This window comes from Hyperolius riggenbachi, chromosome 4, assembly GCF_040937935.1.
Source record: "Hyperolius riggenbachi isolate aHypRig1 chromosome 4, aHypRig1.pri, whole genome shotgun sequence".
Taxonomy (NCBI): Eukaryota; Metazoa; Chordata; class Amphibia; order Anura; family Hyperoliidae; genus Hyperolius; species Hyperolius riggenbachi.
Genome location: NC_090649.1, coordinates 155,362,551 through 155,377,290, shown reverse-complemented (window position 1 = coordinate 155,377,290; position 14,740 = coordinate 155,362,551). Strand labels below are relative to the sequence as shown.

Genomic DNA, 14,740 nt, shown 5'->3' with positions numbered 1-14,740 from the left:
AGCTTTATTTCCTTATCAGTAAAGGTTTTGCTATAGTCTGACCCAGTCCGAACTGGTCCCGAGACGGACAGAAACTGTCACTTGCATACCTGATGTTTATCTCTTCTAGGCAGAGAAAGAAAAAACGGATCACAGCATAGTTATTTGTGTGCTAGGCACTGTACATATACATGTCTATCTCATCATGTCACATGTCACCTCGGTTGTCCTTTAAAAGGAAATAAACATGGCAGCCTCCATATCGCTCACGTTACAGTTTTCCTTTAAATTGTTTGTTTTTGGTTGATAGTGTAAGTTAATGAACCCAAAAGCTTTCTCTCCCAGGTCCTTTTGGAATGCCTTCTATGCATATGGCCCTGGATCAGCGGACCTATCTTGTCTAACATAAGTTGGTCTAAACTTTCACTGGTAGATTTTTTATTTTTCTCTGTTTAACCCTTTCGGGACCAGCACCCTCTGCCCCCTTAAGGACCAGAGGGTGCTGATCCAGCAAACCGCCGCTTCCCGACGAATCGCCGCAAGTTACCGTCGCTCCCACCGGTCACGTCGCTCTGTCCCCTGCCGCAGGCTGCTCTCTCTGCCGTCGCTATGACGGCAGTGCTGTGCGCCGGTCAGGAGCCGCTTTCATTGGCTCCTGACCCTGTCATTCCATGTAAGCCAATGGGAACGGCTTACATGAATGACAGGGCCAGGAGCCAATGAAAACGGCTCCTGCCCGGCTCACAGTGCTCGGCCGTCATAGAGGCGGCAGGGCAGCACATTGCGGCGGGGGCAGAGCGGACCGAGCGACGGGGACGGGCGGGGGCGCACGGTCACTGGGACGTAGAGTTTATGTCAGGTCAGGACCGCAGCGCCCCCTGCCCGCCGTAGATTCATACTCGCTCGGTCCGCTGGTAGATAATGATGAACATAGGTGCAGAGGTGCAACTCACCCTGCTGCAACAAGCAGAGAAAGATTCCAACACCGTAGATTCTAATGCTAGGTACACACCATACAATTTTCTGTTAGATTCTTCTGTTAGATTTACCTACAACATGGAGAAAAGCTATCTGGCAGGTAAATCTAAGAGAAAATGTAACAGAAAATTGTATGGTGTGTACCTAGCATAACACTGTTGTAGGGAGAACTTACAAATGGTGTGCTTGAAAGACAGGTAACCCAATGAGTAATTTGTATCACTAATGGTGTTGAGTGCGACAGATCAGTTTTGCAGGAAGTGACTTGTGCTGAAAACATAACTGCAAATCCTGTGTCATTGGAATGCATATTACCTGACCTGTCTGGCTCCTGTAACAGGAAATCTATAGAGATATTTTCTGTTAGTACACAAAGCAGTTGTTTGGTAATGTTACAGGCCAGGCAATGAGGCAGATAAGTAACGGGTGATGGTGAAATGTGTTTAGTCTTCCTAACTGAACAGTCAGATGTTTTCATTACATGGAAGCTGTTGAATGATAACAGAACACAAAAAGTGCAACATGAGAAGCGATTAGCATGGAAACCATTGTTGCAATGCTTTTGTGTTGGGTTGGCATTATCACAGCTATGACAGATTGGAATAAAGGCTGAGTCATAGGTATTCATTCAAACTTTGGCAGCCAGAGAACAAAGCTTCACAGATAACCTTTGTTACAATATTGTAAAAAAAAAAAAAAACTTATATTGGGGAACTGAGCTTTAGTGCCCAACTACACCCAAATAATGGTGCCTAGAAGCAAACTGGGGAACACAATACCTATTTTATGAGCCAAATGAACCTGACATTGCAGTGCAGCAGCATCCTCTACTCTCTGAATTCAGCTGGTGGGTGGATTAGTCAGGTGTGACTATAGGACACACAAAGTAGGCAGATTATGCCAGATTGCGTTTCACAGCATTCCTTTATTACAGCGGAAACCATAAAACCATGTGTCTGCATGAAAAGGCTGGATTTGTGCTTGGAAAGAAGTAGGTGATGAACAAAAGTAACAGGGCCCATACACCTAACGATTTTCCCGCCGATATACAGCCATTTCGATCACAGTGATCGAAACGGCTGTAATATCAGCGCGCACACTGCTGACAGAACGATCGATTTCCGTCCGGAATCGATCGCTCCCGTCGATTGATCCGTGCGGAAGATTTTTCTCGGTCGCCGGCGGGTTGGGAGTGCGTTGTTAGCGGCGTTCGAATGCCCGACGACCGACGCAATACAGCAGGTATACATTACCTGCTCCGGCCGGCGCGAATCCCCGCTCACTGCTGTCTTCTCCGCTCTGGTCTTCGGCATGCTTCACTTCTTCCTGCCCGGCAGGAAGTTTAAACAGTAGAGGGTGTTCTACTGTTTAAACTTCCTGCCGGGCAGGAAGAAGTGAAGCATGCCGAAGACCAGAGCGGAGAAGACAGCAGTGAGCGGGGATTCGCGCCGGCCGGAGCAGGTGATGTATACCCGCTGTATTGCGCTCTACTGTTTAAAACGTCCTGCCGGGCAGGAAGAAGTGAAGCATGCCGGAGACCAGACCAGACCAGAGCGGAGAAGACAGCAGTGACATCGGGGATTCGCGTCGGCGGAGCAGGTAATGTATGCAGGGGGCGGGGGGGTTGGGGGGGGCGGCAGCACCACCTCCCCCACCACCACAGATTGTGAACGGCTTCAGGCTGAAATCGGTTCACAATCTGTTTGCAGTAAAGGTGGCCATACGATCCCTCTCTGATCAGATTCGATCAGAGAAGGATCTATCTGTTTGTCGAATCTGATGGCAAATCGACCAGTGTATGGCCACCTTTAGACTTTAATCTGGCTACAGGAAACTACGAAGGTGCTAGTAGTCAATGTATGGAAGCGCAGCTAAACAATCTTTTTAACTTAACTTCCCAACCACAGTTTTTTTCCGCTTAAAAAACAGCAATTTTCACATCATGCTCCTCTCATTCATTCACCAATAACTTTATTGTTACTACTCACACCAAAATTAGCTTTATATTGTTTTTTTGCCACAAATTAAGCTTTCTTTGGGTGGTACTTTTTTTTTCTAAGAATTATTTTATTCTTTATGCACTTTAAAAAGAATAACAAGACAAAAAAACATTATTTCTCGGTTTTAAGCCAGTTTTAACATAAAATGTATTATTGTACATAAAATACACACATATTACAACATTTAACTTACCGTATGTCCCTAGTACAACGTATTTTATTTAGAAATAAAGAAGTGGTTTTTCTGGTTAGTGTTTTTTATACTATATCAATGATTACAAGCCTTTATTTTCAAAACGAATAGTAATATAACCTCATGACATACATATTAACAAAGTCCCTTAAGTAATTATTATTTTTTTTTCTAAACCATATTTTTTTTTACAAGTGTTTTATTTTGTTAACTATGGAGTAAGGTTGAAAGGGGTTAAAAACTAATACAAATATAAGCTGTTAATGCATATCTGTTTGGCTGCTAAGAGAGTGATTGCATGTTCCTGGAGGACACACTCAGTACATTTTAGTTCTTTTAAAATAAATCTTAGCCACGCATTATGCTTTGATAGAATGAAGGCCATTGTGGAGGATACACTACCGCAATTCAAAAAAAATTGGAAACCATATTTTACACATTACACTCCTTGGCTTCCGGCCTCTCTCACTGAAGTATAGGGCAGCAGGGTTATGCCGTAGCCTATATTCGAGAGAGTAGGTTCAATAAAGTCCAACACTTTGGGTGGAGTTGAGACGACTCGGTAAACCCTCCCCTCCTCTTTTCTACTATCACCCCTCTTTCCCTTTCTTATTCTTCTCTTCTCATTTTCTAGTTCCTTCCAGATGGTGCTGTCCCATCTGTTTACCACAGTGCGCAGCGCACTAGCTGCACTGTTCATGTAGTCTGTGGTTAAGGCTGCTTTCACAGTAAGACGTTACAGGCGCACGTTAGTGCAGCCTGTAAAGCAGCCCATCGCACAGCAATAAAAAATCAATGGGCTGTTCACAGTGGCCACGTTACGTTACATTGTAACGCAGCACGTTCAAGCAAAGTGCTGCATGTTGTGCGTTATACGCGGCTAAGCCACATTGGATTGTTTGCACATGCTCAATAATGTTGGAGGAGGAGGTCTCCCCTCCTCCTCCGTGGCCAGCCACATGGCTAATTAATATTCACTGCACTCAGGGACGTGCAGCGTTTACTTCCTGGAGCGGCTGCTCTGTACGGCGACTGGACCACGTTATGTGGATCATGTGGACTCCGCATCCCATAGCATGAAAAAGGCACACCAAGACCTGCATAATGCGGCTCTTGGTAGCGTCCTCCTACAACACCACCAGGCATTGCGTTAGGGGCACGTTATGCGACCTATAACGTCCCCTAAAACGCAACGTCCTGGTGGGAAAGAGGCCTAAATCTTAATGAAGAAAAATAACAATATTTAGATACCCAGACCATCTGATTTGCTGTATGGTACAAGTAGTCTTGAGCACATAAGCCACTGAAACTAATAGTGGCTTTTTTATACAGAAATCTTTGGTTAGCCAAATGTTGACTGTTAAGATGCCAGTACATGTTGCCTCAGAGCTGCTGGCATCTAATATTTGTTTATGTGAAATAATTTCTGCTTTTGCACACCCTATTGTACTATGTACTAAATTTGTGTTATTCGCAATATGGTAAGACGCACTTTAAAACTGAAATGTTTATCTATTTTGTATTGAAAAATTAATAAAAAAAAATTTTGCGGAAAAAAAACTAATACAAATGTATTTATTTTATATAAAATAGTGTATGTAGGTGTATTTTTACTTTATAGCCACAAAATGTTTTCACACTTAAAGAGACACTGAAGCGAATTTTTTTTAATGATATAATGAATTGGTTGTGTAGTACGGGTAATTACTAGAACATTCAATTAAATTCAATTCACTTTGTCATTGCGTAACACAACAAAATTACTTTTCATGACAACCCCACGGTGCAAATAGGGAACATAGTGATAGTAACAAGGAAGAGAAGAAATTATACAAGTATGTCAGGTATTACAGATGTTTAAACAATTTGTACACAGTGTTAAATCCATCTGTCATCTGTCATCTTCGTGTTTACCATTTATCTGCATCAGTGTTTTACTTCAGCTTACATCTGGAAATATGCCTGAAGAAGGGGACTAGATCCCAGAAAGCTTGCATCATTTAACTCTATTAGTTAGCCATTAAAAGGTATTATTTCTTACAAAACGTTTTTTTCTACCTATATACACAGTGTTAATTATTTCAGAAAGGATTCAGAGTTTATCAAGTTTATGGCGGATGGGAAAAAGCTGTCTTTCAGTCTGTTTGTGTGTGTGCGGGTTGATCTAAAACGTTTACCTGATGGAAGAAGCTCAAACAAGGCATTTCCAGGGTGAGTGTTGTCTTTGATAATGTTTTTGGCCCTTCTCAAGCTGCGAGTATTATACAAATGTTCCAGTGATGGTAGTTCAGTGCCAATAATGGCTTCTGCTGTTTTAACAACTCGCTGCAGGGCTTCTCTAGTAGCCTTCGTGCAGCTGTTGTACCAGGCCGTCATGTAATTGGTCAGAACGCTTTCTATAGTGCATCTGTAGAAATTAACCAGCAGCTTCTGTGGGAGGTTAGCGCGCCTTAGTTTTCTCAGAAAGTAGAGGCGTTGTTGTGCTTTGCCAGTTAGAGCTAAAGCATTGTCAGCCCAGGACAGGTTCTCTGCGATGGTGACTCCCTAAAATTTGAAGCTGGAAACTCTCTCCACAGCCTCTGCATTGATCATTAGCGGTAGGTGAGTAGTCTTTTTGGTGGTCCTAAAGTCTAGAATAATTTCTTTGGTCTTCTTTGTATTTAATAACGGGTTGTTAATGTCGCACCATGCAGTCAGGTTCCTAACTTCTTCTCTGTATGCAGCTTCCTCATTGTCTGATATAAGCCCAATGACAGTCGTATCATCTGCAAACTTAACAATTACGTTTGAGGTATGGATAGGCTGGCAGTCATGGGTGAAAAGTGCATAGAGGAGAGGACTTAATACACAGCCCTGTGGCACGCCAGTGCTCAGGGTAAGGGTGGAGGATGTCTGTTTTCCTAGTCTGACAGTTTGAGGGCAATTAGTAAGGAAGTCCAAAAAACAAGTACATATGGAGGGAGCAAGACCTAGTGCATGGAGTTTGTTGGTCAGCTGGCTAGGTACAATGGTGTTAAATGCTGAGCTGTAGTCAACAAAGAGCATCCTAACATAGGAGTTGGGCTTTTCCAGGTGTGAGAGGGCAGCATGGAGAGCTACACAGATGGCATCCTCAGTCGATCTATTTGTTCGGTAAGCAAACTGGTGTTGATCTAGATTTGCTGGGATGGAGGCCTTGATGTGTGTGGCTACCAGTCGTTCAAAGCACTAGGCGATGACAGGGGTTAGAGCAACTGGTCGATAATCATTAAGACAGGTTATCCTAGGATTTTTTGGGACTGGCACAATGGTTGTAGATTTAAGGCATGATGGGACTACACCCAAGAACAGAGAGAGGTTGAATATTTGTGTAAAAACTTTCGCTAGTTGACCAGCACAGGCCTGGAGCACACGTCCTTGCACACCATCAGGACCTGCAGATTTCCTGGTGTTGATATTTGTGAGTGCTTGCTGCACTTCATGTATGTGAAGGATTAATGGCTGTGAGTCTGTAGTGGGCCCAAAGTTGACTGGAGGCCGATTGTTGTCTTTTTCAAATCTAGCAAAGAAGTTGTTAAGTTCCTCTGCTAGGCTGGGGATGTTATTGTCCAGTGTATATTGAGTGCTATTCTTCTTTTTGTAATCTGTGAATAGTTGAATGCTTTGCCACATCCTCCTTGGGTTTGAGTCATTTTCAAAGTTTTCCTCAATCCTTTGTTTGTATTTAAGTTTTGCATTTCGTATGCCTTTTTTCAGACTTGCTCTGGCTGAAGAATATGCGTCTTTGTCCTGTATTTTAAAAGCTTTGTTTCTATTCTTTAGAAGTCCCTTGAGTTCTTTTGTTATCCATGGTTTATGATTTGGGTAAACCGTAATTCTTTTGTTGACAGTGATGGTGTCCACACAGAAATTAACATAGTAGCAACATAAGTACATAGCAACATAGTAGCATAGTAGCATAGTAGCAAAGAAAATATTCTCATATTTTTATTTTCAGTTATATAGTTTTGTTTTTTATAACATTGCATCATTCTCTAATATTTACAGTTTACACACTACTCAACATTCTAAATTATCTTACATAGCAGGCCAATGAACTATTGACCTGTCATCTGCAGAGAAAAAAGAAAATACAGTGACTGACAGTTGAGATAACAAGCTTCAGAAGACAGAGCTCTCTGCGACTTTGAAAGTCATGGAGCTCAGTAGCTTTTTTGCATAGATAACATCTGGAGTTTCTTAACTCTTCCTGTACTGGAAACAATATTAGACTTACGTCTTTGCTCCTAATGTTTTATTTCTTAGCTGTACTACACATTCAAATCATTATATCATAATTTTTTTTTCGCTTCAGTTTCTCTTTAACAGTACACAGGAAGTGTTGTGTGTGTGTTCTTTACTTTCAGTTTGTGAATGGATACCGGCATTTTGCTGATGCCGGCTTTCATTCATTACAGGCTCTGTGTGGCAGTGTGATCGTCTTTGGGAACAGCTGTCCCTATTCACTGATCACAGACCGGCAGGATGGCAACAGAAATGAACAGGAACATGCCGGCGAATGCGATCGGCAAGGTAAATAAACAGGTATGCATATCTACACCCCTGGTGCTCAAGTAAAGTTTTAAGGTGCGTAGATATGTGTAGCATCTCCTGGTGGGCAGATGGCAACGTGAACGAGCGCACAAATAAGCGGGAGCGCGTACAGCAGTGGTAGCAGCAGGGGTACGTTTATTTACTCCCCTGGGCGTTTAAATGAAGTCTGAAATCTGTACTAAAGCTGTGAAGTGGTTTTAAAACCCATCTTCGTCACAAATCTACAAAGATTATCTAATAATGTAGTAAACAGAGTGCTTAAATGTTACCTTTTTGCATGATGCAGTAGCTTTCTTCAAATTTTCACCAAAAGAAGCCATGAGAACAATGAGGCAGGATTAAGGCTCTGTGGGTGGAGCTGCTGTTGCCTGTATTCCAACATCCTCCAGTTCAAACTGCAAGAAAAGTAGCAAAAATAGCATAGACTGAATTTCTCTGATAAGATTGCAGCCTATAGCAATGACAATTTATGATACAGAAAAAGTAATTTATTTTACACTATCTAGTCAAGGAGCTTCTGCACTGGCAACAACAAATTCCACTGGAGTGAATAGAGTTGTGCAGTGAGGTCTCTATTGTTCTCCAATCCTGAAGAACCTTAGTAATAGTGATGGTCATGCCTAGGAAAACTCAAGCATGTGTTTGATCAGCTTATAGATTTGCAACGTACTGATTTTCTGTTATCAAATCCTGCTTTATTTTTAGGGGTAAGTCCCCTCAATAAATTTTGATATATTTCTGGACCTATGATGTTTGGTTTGTTGTTATTTTGGAACCTAACATTTAGATTTTAAACGTTTGCACATCCTTCTTAGCACATGATCATGACTAGCAAATCAGAGACTAACATATCTATCACCTGACCAAACTGATCACATTGCTCACACAGTGAAAGAAAAAGCTTATCGGCATTACGGCAATATCCAATTAAACAATGAGCCCGTGATCTAATAAATGACCAGGGCAGCTTCACTTATATCCAGCTTTGCGTGCTCAGGAGTCAACAGTAGTGATGTAGGTTGTAATCAAGAGAATATAAAATCCGGCACTGCAGTGCAAAAGTGTCATTTATTCAGCATAGGACACCAATAGTAGATACATACTTTTGAGCACTGGACTGCAACATGCAAAAATGGTCCTACCATCAGGTAAGATGGATAAAATGCATGGAAGAAAAAGGGGCACCCCCCTGTATAATGAAGGTACTTAACAAATGACTGGTGCTGAGACCAAGAAGTATAGGCAAAAATCCACTTTATTGACCAATGCAAAAAGAATAAAAACAATTTAAAAACAAGGCAGAACCATGCCCCAGCCCAATGGCCCCAAATAAGTAATAATTATTGCCATAAGCCCGCCAATATAATAAAAGCACTGTATATGCTCACTCGTGGATGACTGAAGACAGCACCCAATAAGTGATGTCTGAGAAAGCACTGGTATAGTGCTATTCCAATTCCACAGGAGCAAAAAAGACCTCTTTACTTACGGTAAAGTCTTTTCCGGTAGTCATGAGGACAGCACCCCTGGATGAGACCCATCTCCTTCCGCACTGTGGACAGGAAACTGTTAAAACAAACATTTGCATAAGCAATAGGCAGCAGTACATAAGATACATTCAGGCCATAGTACCTCAGTTAATACAAAAGATGACACGGACATAAATCCTGCTTACACAAATACTTATCTTCTTTTCCACCCAATTAAGGGCGGGTTGCAGGGGTGCTGTCCTCATGACTACCGGAAAAGACTTTACCGTAAGTAAAGAGGTCTTTCCCAGAACGTCATTTCGGACAGCACCCCTGGATGAGACGATATACAAGAGATAAAGGTTTAGGGTGGGACCACTGCTTGCAACACCTTTCGCCCAAAGGATAGATCTGTGCTTGCAGAAACGTTCAGACGATAGTGCTTCACAAATGTATTGTGACTTGCCCAGGTTGCAGCTCTACAAATCTGATCTATGGAGGCCCCTGCCCTCTCTGCCCAAGATGTTGAAATACCTCTGGTAGAGTGAGCCTTAATAGTTGTCTTCAGTTGTTTTCCCTGAAGTTGGTATGCTGAAACAATTGTTTGCCTAATCCATCGTGCCAACGTAGTTTTGGAAGCTCTATTACCTCTGGATTTTCCTGCGAACAGAACGAAAATTGCCTCTGTTTTCCTCCAGGAAACAGTACGCTCTAGGTAGTGAATAAGACACCTTCTGACATCCAGATTATGGAGCTTTTTTTCCTTGTCATTCGATGGATTCTCACAAAAGGATGGTAGGAAAATTTCCTGATTCCTATGAAACGAAGACACTACCTTTGGAAGGAACAACATATCTGGTCGCAGTGTTATCCTATCCTCAGAAATCATGCAGTAAGGTTCCTTTATGGATAGTGCTTGTAATTCCCCTATTCTCCTAGCACTAGTAATTGCTAGAAGAAAAATAGTTTTAAGCGTTAGATATTTGTCTGAAATCTGCTCTAAAGGCTCAAACGGAGACTCACATAAGGCTTGAAGGACAGTATTCAAGTCCCAGGCTGGAACTCTAGATCTAGTTGTAGGTTTCAACCTTTTTAATGCTTGAAAAAAACGGATCACCAGATCTTCTTGTGCCAATCTTCTTTCCAAAAAGACACTTAGGGCTGAGACCTGTACCTTAAGTGTACTGACACTGAGACCTTTTTTGTACCCACACTGAAGGAATTCCAGAATAGACTTGAGTGAAGATGTATTGGATGATCTTTCCAAACACCAGTTATTAAACACTCTCCATGCCTTTTGGTAAATCACACGGGTAACCTTCTTTCTACTTTGTATTAAAGTCTGTGATAATTCGTCTGAGAAACCCTTCGATTTTAACATCTCCCATTCAGGTTCCATGCTGATAGGTGAAGGCGACCCAGATCTGGATGGACAATTGGTCCTTGTGTCAATAGATTCGGTAAAAGTGGAAATGTGACTGGTGCTGATACTGCTAGTAATTGAAGACCTGTGTACCATGCTCGTTTCGGCCATAGAGGAGCAATCAGTATAACCTGTGCTTTGTCCTGAATAACCTTCCTTATTACTCTTGGGATTAACTGAATTGGGGGAAATGCGTACATTAATGCATTCCCCCAATTGATCGTGAAGGCATCTATTACCCAAGGAGCATCCTCTGGGTAAAGGGAACAGAACCTTGGACACTTTGCATTGATCCTTCTGGCAAAGAGATCCACCTCTGGATGTCCCCACTGAGCAACAATCTCCTGGAATATCCCTTGATCCAGGGACCATTCTTTCTGGTCCAGCCTTTTTCTGCTGAGACAGTCTGCCGTCTGATTTGACGTCCCCTTCAAGTGTACAGCAGTTAGAGAGCTGAGGTTTGCCTCTGACCAGAAAAGGATCCTTGCGGACTGCTTCCATAGACTCCTGCTCCTCGTACCCCCCTGTCTGTTCAAGAAGGCCACAACACTCCTGTTGTCCGTCTTTATTAGGACATGAGAATCTCTGATCTGTGTACTGAAATGTTGTAAGGCCCGCCATACAGCCTCTAACTCCCTGTTGTTTGAGGATTGCAAACTTACTTCCGTAGACCACTGACCCTGTGCTGGTAGGAAATTCAGGTGGGCTCCCCAGCCCCATGAACTGGCGTCTGTTGTTATTGTTGTCTGAACTGGGTAACTCCAAAGGCGTCCCGTGGATAGATGAGTGTGGTTCTGCCACCACATCAAAGACACTTTTATGCTGTGAGGCACTAATACCTTCCTGTCTAGTGCTGTAAGTGACTTGTTCCAGGATCTGAGGATCCACAGTTGAAGGAACCTGGAGTGGAACTGTCCCCACTGGACCGCTGGAAAGGAAGCGGTGAGAAGACCTAGTAGAGCCATAGCCTTTCTCAATGATATGCTTCTTGATTTCTGAAATGAAAAGACAGTATTAAAAATCGTGCATTTTTTTCTGGAAGGCAAAAACAGTCTTTCCTCCCTAGTAGATACGTCAAACCCCAAAAATTCTATAAGCTGGGAAGGGATTAATGAAGATTTCTCCCAGTTAATAATCCAGCCCAGATGCTGTAGGAGGTCTATCGTAGTTTCAATATGCCTGTTAACCTGATCAGGTGAACTACCCCATAATAGGAAATCATCAAGATAACCAATAATGTTAACGCCTTTCTGTCTAAGAACTGCCAGGACCTCAGACATCACTTTGGTGAATAACCATGGGGCTGAAGATAATCCAAAAGGTAAAGCATTGAACTGGTAATGTCTTACCTCTGTCTCCATCTGTATAGCGAACCTTAGGTACTGCTGTGAGGATGGATGTATTGGCAGGTGGAGATAGGCATCCTTTAGGTCTAGGGATGCTAGATAATCCTCCCTTTGTAACACACGAATTACTGACTGGATGTTGTCCATCCTGAATCTCCTGTACTTTACTGATTGGTTCAGATTTTTTAGGTTTAGGATAAAACGAAACTTGCCCTGTGGCTTCTTTACTAGAAAAACCGGGGAATAGAAACCCTGTTCCCTTTGGCATCTTGGAACCTCTCGAATTACTCTTTTCTGTAGAAGGGAGAGAACTTCCTGTTGCAGAGCAAAAGCTTTTTCTGGATTCTTTGGGCGGGGAGTAAGACAGAACTGAGTTGGGGGCAGATGACTGAATTCTATACTGTAACCCTCCAATATTACCCTTAGCAACCACTGGTTTGAAAATAGAGGTTGCCACAATTCGAAGAAGTTTGCAATTCTCCCCCCTACTGGGATCCTGGCGTCATTGTTTATCTGGCTTTTTTGAGGGAACAAAATTGGATCTGGGCTTTTGTGGTCTATAAGGGGCCCATCTTTTACCCTTAGAGGACCTGGGATCTGGCTCGTTTTTGGGTGAAGGACGAAAGGGACGTTTGTTCTGAAAAGGTCTCCTTTTAATTGGAAAATTTTTCTTTTTATCTGCTGTTCTGTCCAAGGTATCATCCAACTTTGAGCCAAAAAGCAAACCTCCCTCACATGGGATGCCGCACAACTTTGACTTTGAAGCAGTGTCACCATTCCAAGTTTTCACCCATACTCCTCTTCTTGCTGAATTAACTAAAGCTGTAGTTCTAGCAGTTAACTTAACTGTATCATCTGAGGCATCAATCAAATAATTAGAAGCATTCAAAACTTTAGGAAAGTCATTTAAAATCTCCTCCCTAGGTACTCCTGAAGCAATCTTGTTCTGTACCTCCAAAAGCCAGGTCCTTAAAGATCTGCTTACAGCTGTGGAGGCTATGGCAGGCTTAAATGTTAGAGAAGAAGATTCCCATGCTCTTCTTAAGATATTGTCCATTTTCTTATCAATTGGATCTTTAAGATTCCCAAAGTCTTCAAAGAGCAATCAGTCTTTTTTGACACCCTTGAGAAAGATGGATCCAACTTAGGCGGAACACCCCAAAACCCCTGGTCCTCCGGACTGAAAGGGTACCGTCTGGACAGGGATTTGGGCCAGAAGGCCCTCTTTTCAGGGTTATCCCATTCCTTTTGAATCATAAGCTTAAGAGTATTATGGACTGGGATAAACCTGGACTGGGGATCCGCCAAGCCTTCATACATCTCATCCAGAGGTGTCAATGATTGCTGCTCAGACCTGATACCCATCGTGTCATGCATGGCAATTAATAAGTCCTTCATTAATTCGGGTGAAAATGCAAACTTAGGTTTATCTGGCCTAGATAAATCATCCTCCTCATTAGAAATCTCCTCAAAAGGTGAAATCTCCCCTTCTGATAAACCCGAACCCTCTATATCGCTCTCTCTTCTCAGTCTCCTAGGAGGTACGGAAGGAACTACAGGTACCTCTGGAGAAGACGGATTAATTACTATAGGTATTGGATCTACAGCAGTACTGGTTCCAGCGATATCTGAAGCAGCTGAAGCGGTAGAGGCAATGGCTGACTCCTTAATTTCTTTAATTGCTGAGGACATCTCGGCCCGCATCCAACCCATTAAGTCCTTGAATATAACAGGAGACTCCTCCTTAACAAGCTTATCTGTACAATGTCGGCACAACTTCTTAGTAGAAGAAGAAGATATATGGCTGTTACAAAAGGCACATTTCTTATCCGTCTTGCTAGATCCATGCTGGCTGGGATGAGCAGAGGATTTGTCAGACTCTTTAACTTTATCACTCTTATCTTGTCTTTTAGGCTATAAGACATAATAAGAAATAACCAGCCATTAGATCATTCCCTCCAGATATAAATATGTATATCAATGTATATCTAGTTAAGTAGAATATCATTATCCATCTACTTGCCAGAGAGGGTTCCTGGGCAGTCTTAACAGATTGTGTAGAAGCTGACCCAGCGGCGTCCTCCATGATTCAAAGTCACAAACCAACTGAATCATGTCCTGATATGCTTTAAATAGATGCTGCTTACCTCCTTAATTAAGCGGCAGCTGCCGCTCATTGTATGCAAATATCGCCTCCAGGAAACAGCTGCCTGCTGTTTCAATCACCGCCGCGGCCCCTGCCGCATAGCTCAGACCTCAGATCACGCGGGACGCCATGCGCGCGACTACTTCCGGTTCAACCGGAAGTGACCTTTCTTCCATGCGCGCGCCTGTGCGCATAAATCCGCTGCCACCAATGGAGAAGCCTCCTACACGCTGCAGGGCTCCAGACTGTCTCCCTGTACAGCTGCACCTGGAGCCCTGAGAACGCTGCCCCTGCCGCCTGACATGGATGGCACCTCTGGAGACATCTCCCCACGCATTCCGTCCGGGACAGGAAACTAAACTGAGGTACTATGGCCTGAATGTATCTTATGTACTGCTGCCTATTGCTTATGCAAATGTTTGTTTTAACAGTTTCCTGTCCACAGTGCGGAAGGAGATGGGTCTCATCCAGGGGTGCTGTCCGAAATGACGTTCTGGGAAACAATGCAATTAACGTGCAAATCAGAATAAATAGACTCTCCTAAACTGAGCATCCATGCAATGTGCAATGGTAAACTACTGGTGAAAAATAATTATAACAATATGACCTCATAGAGGATAACAATGATGTTTGA

General features: G+C 42.8%; 2 protein-coding genes across 15 annotated transcripts in view; one reads left to right on the top strand and one right to left on the bottom strand.

Annotated features, from left to right (window-relative positions):
- The window catches only part of MED12L (mediator complex subunit 12L), a 742,320-nt gene that overhangs the window by 642,160 nt on the left and 85,420 nt on the right, over window positions 1-14,740 (bottom strand). For all 13 annotated transcript variants that reach the window (XM_068280808.1, XM_068280810.1, XM_068280809.1 and 10 more), the window contains one exon: window positions 7,992-8,117. The gene's annotated coding sequence lies outside the window, so the exon portion shown is untranslated. The remainder of the gene's footprint in view (window positions 1-7,991; window positions 8,118-14,740) is intronic.
- MINDY4B (MINDY family member 4B) overlaps window positions 1-14,740 on the top strand; it is an 86,795-nt gene that overhangs the window by 13,418 nt on the left and 58,637 nt on the right. The window lies entirely within an intron of this gene.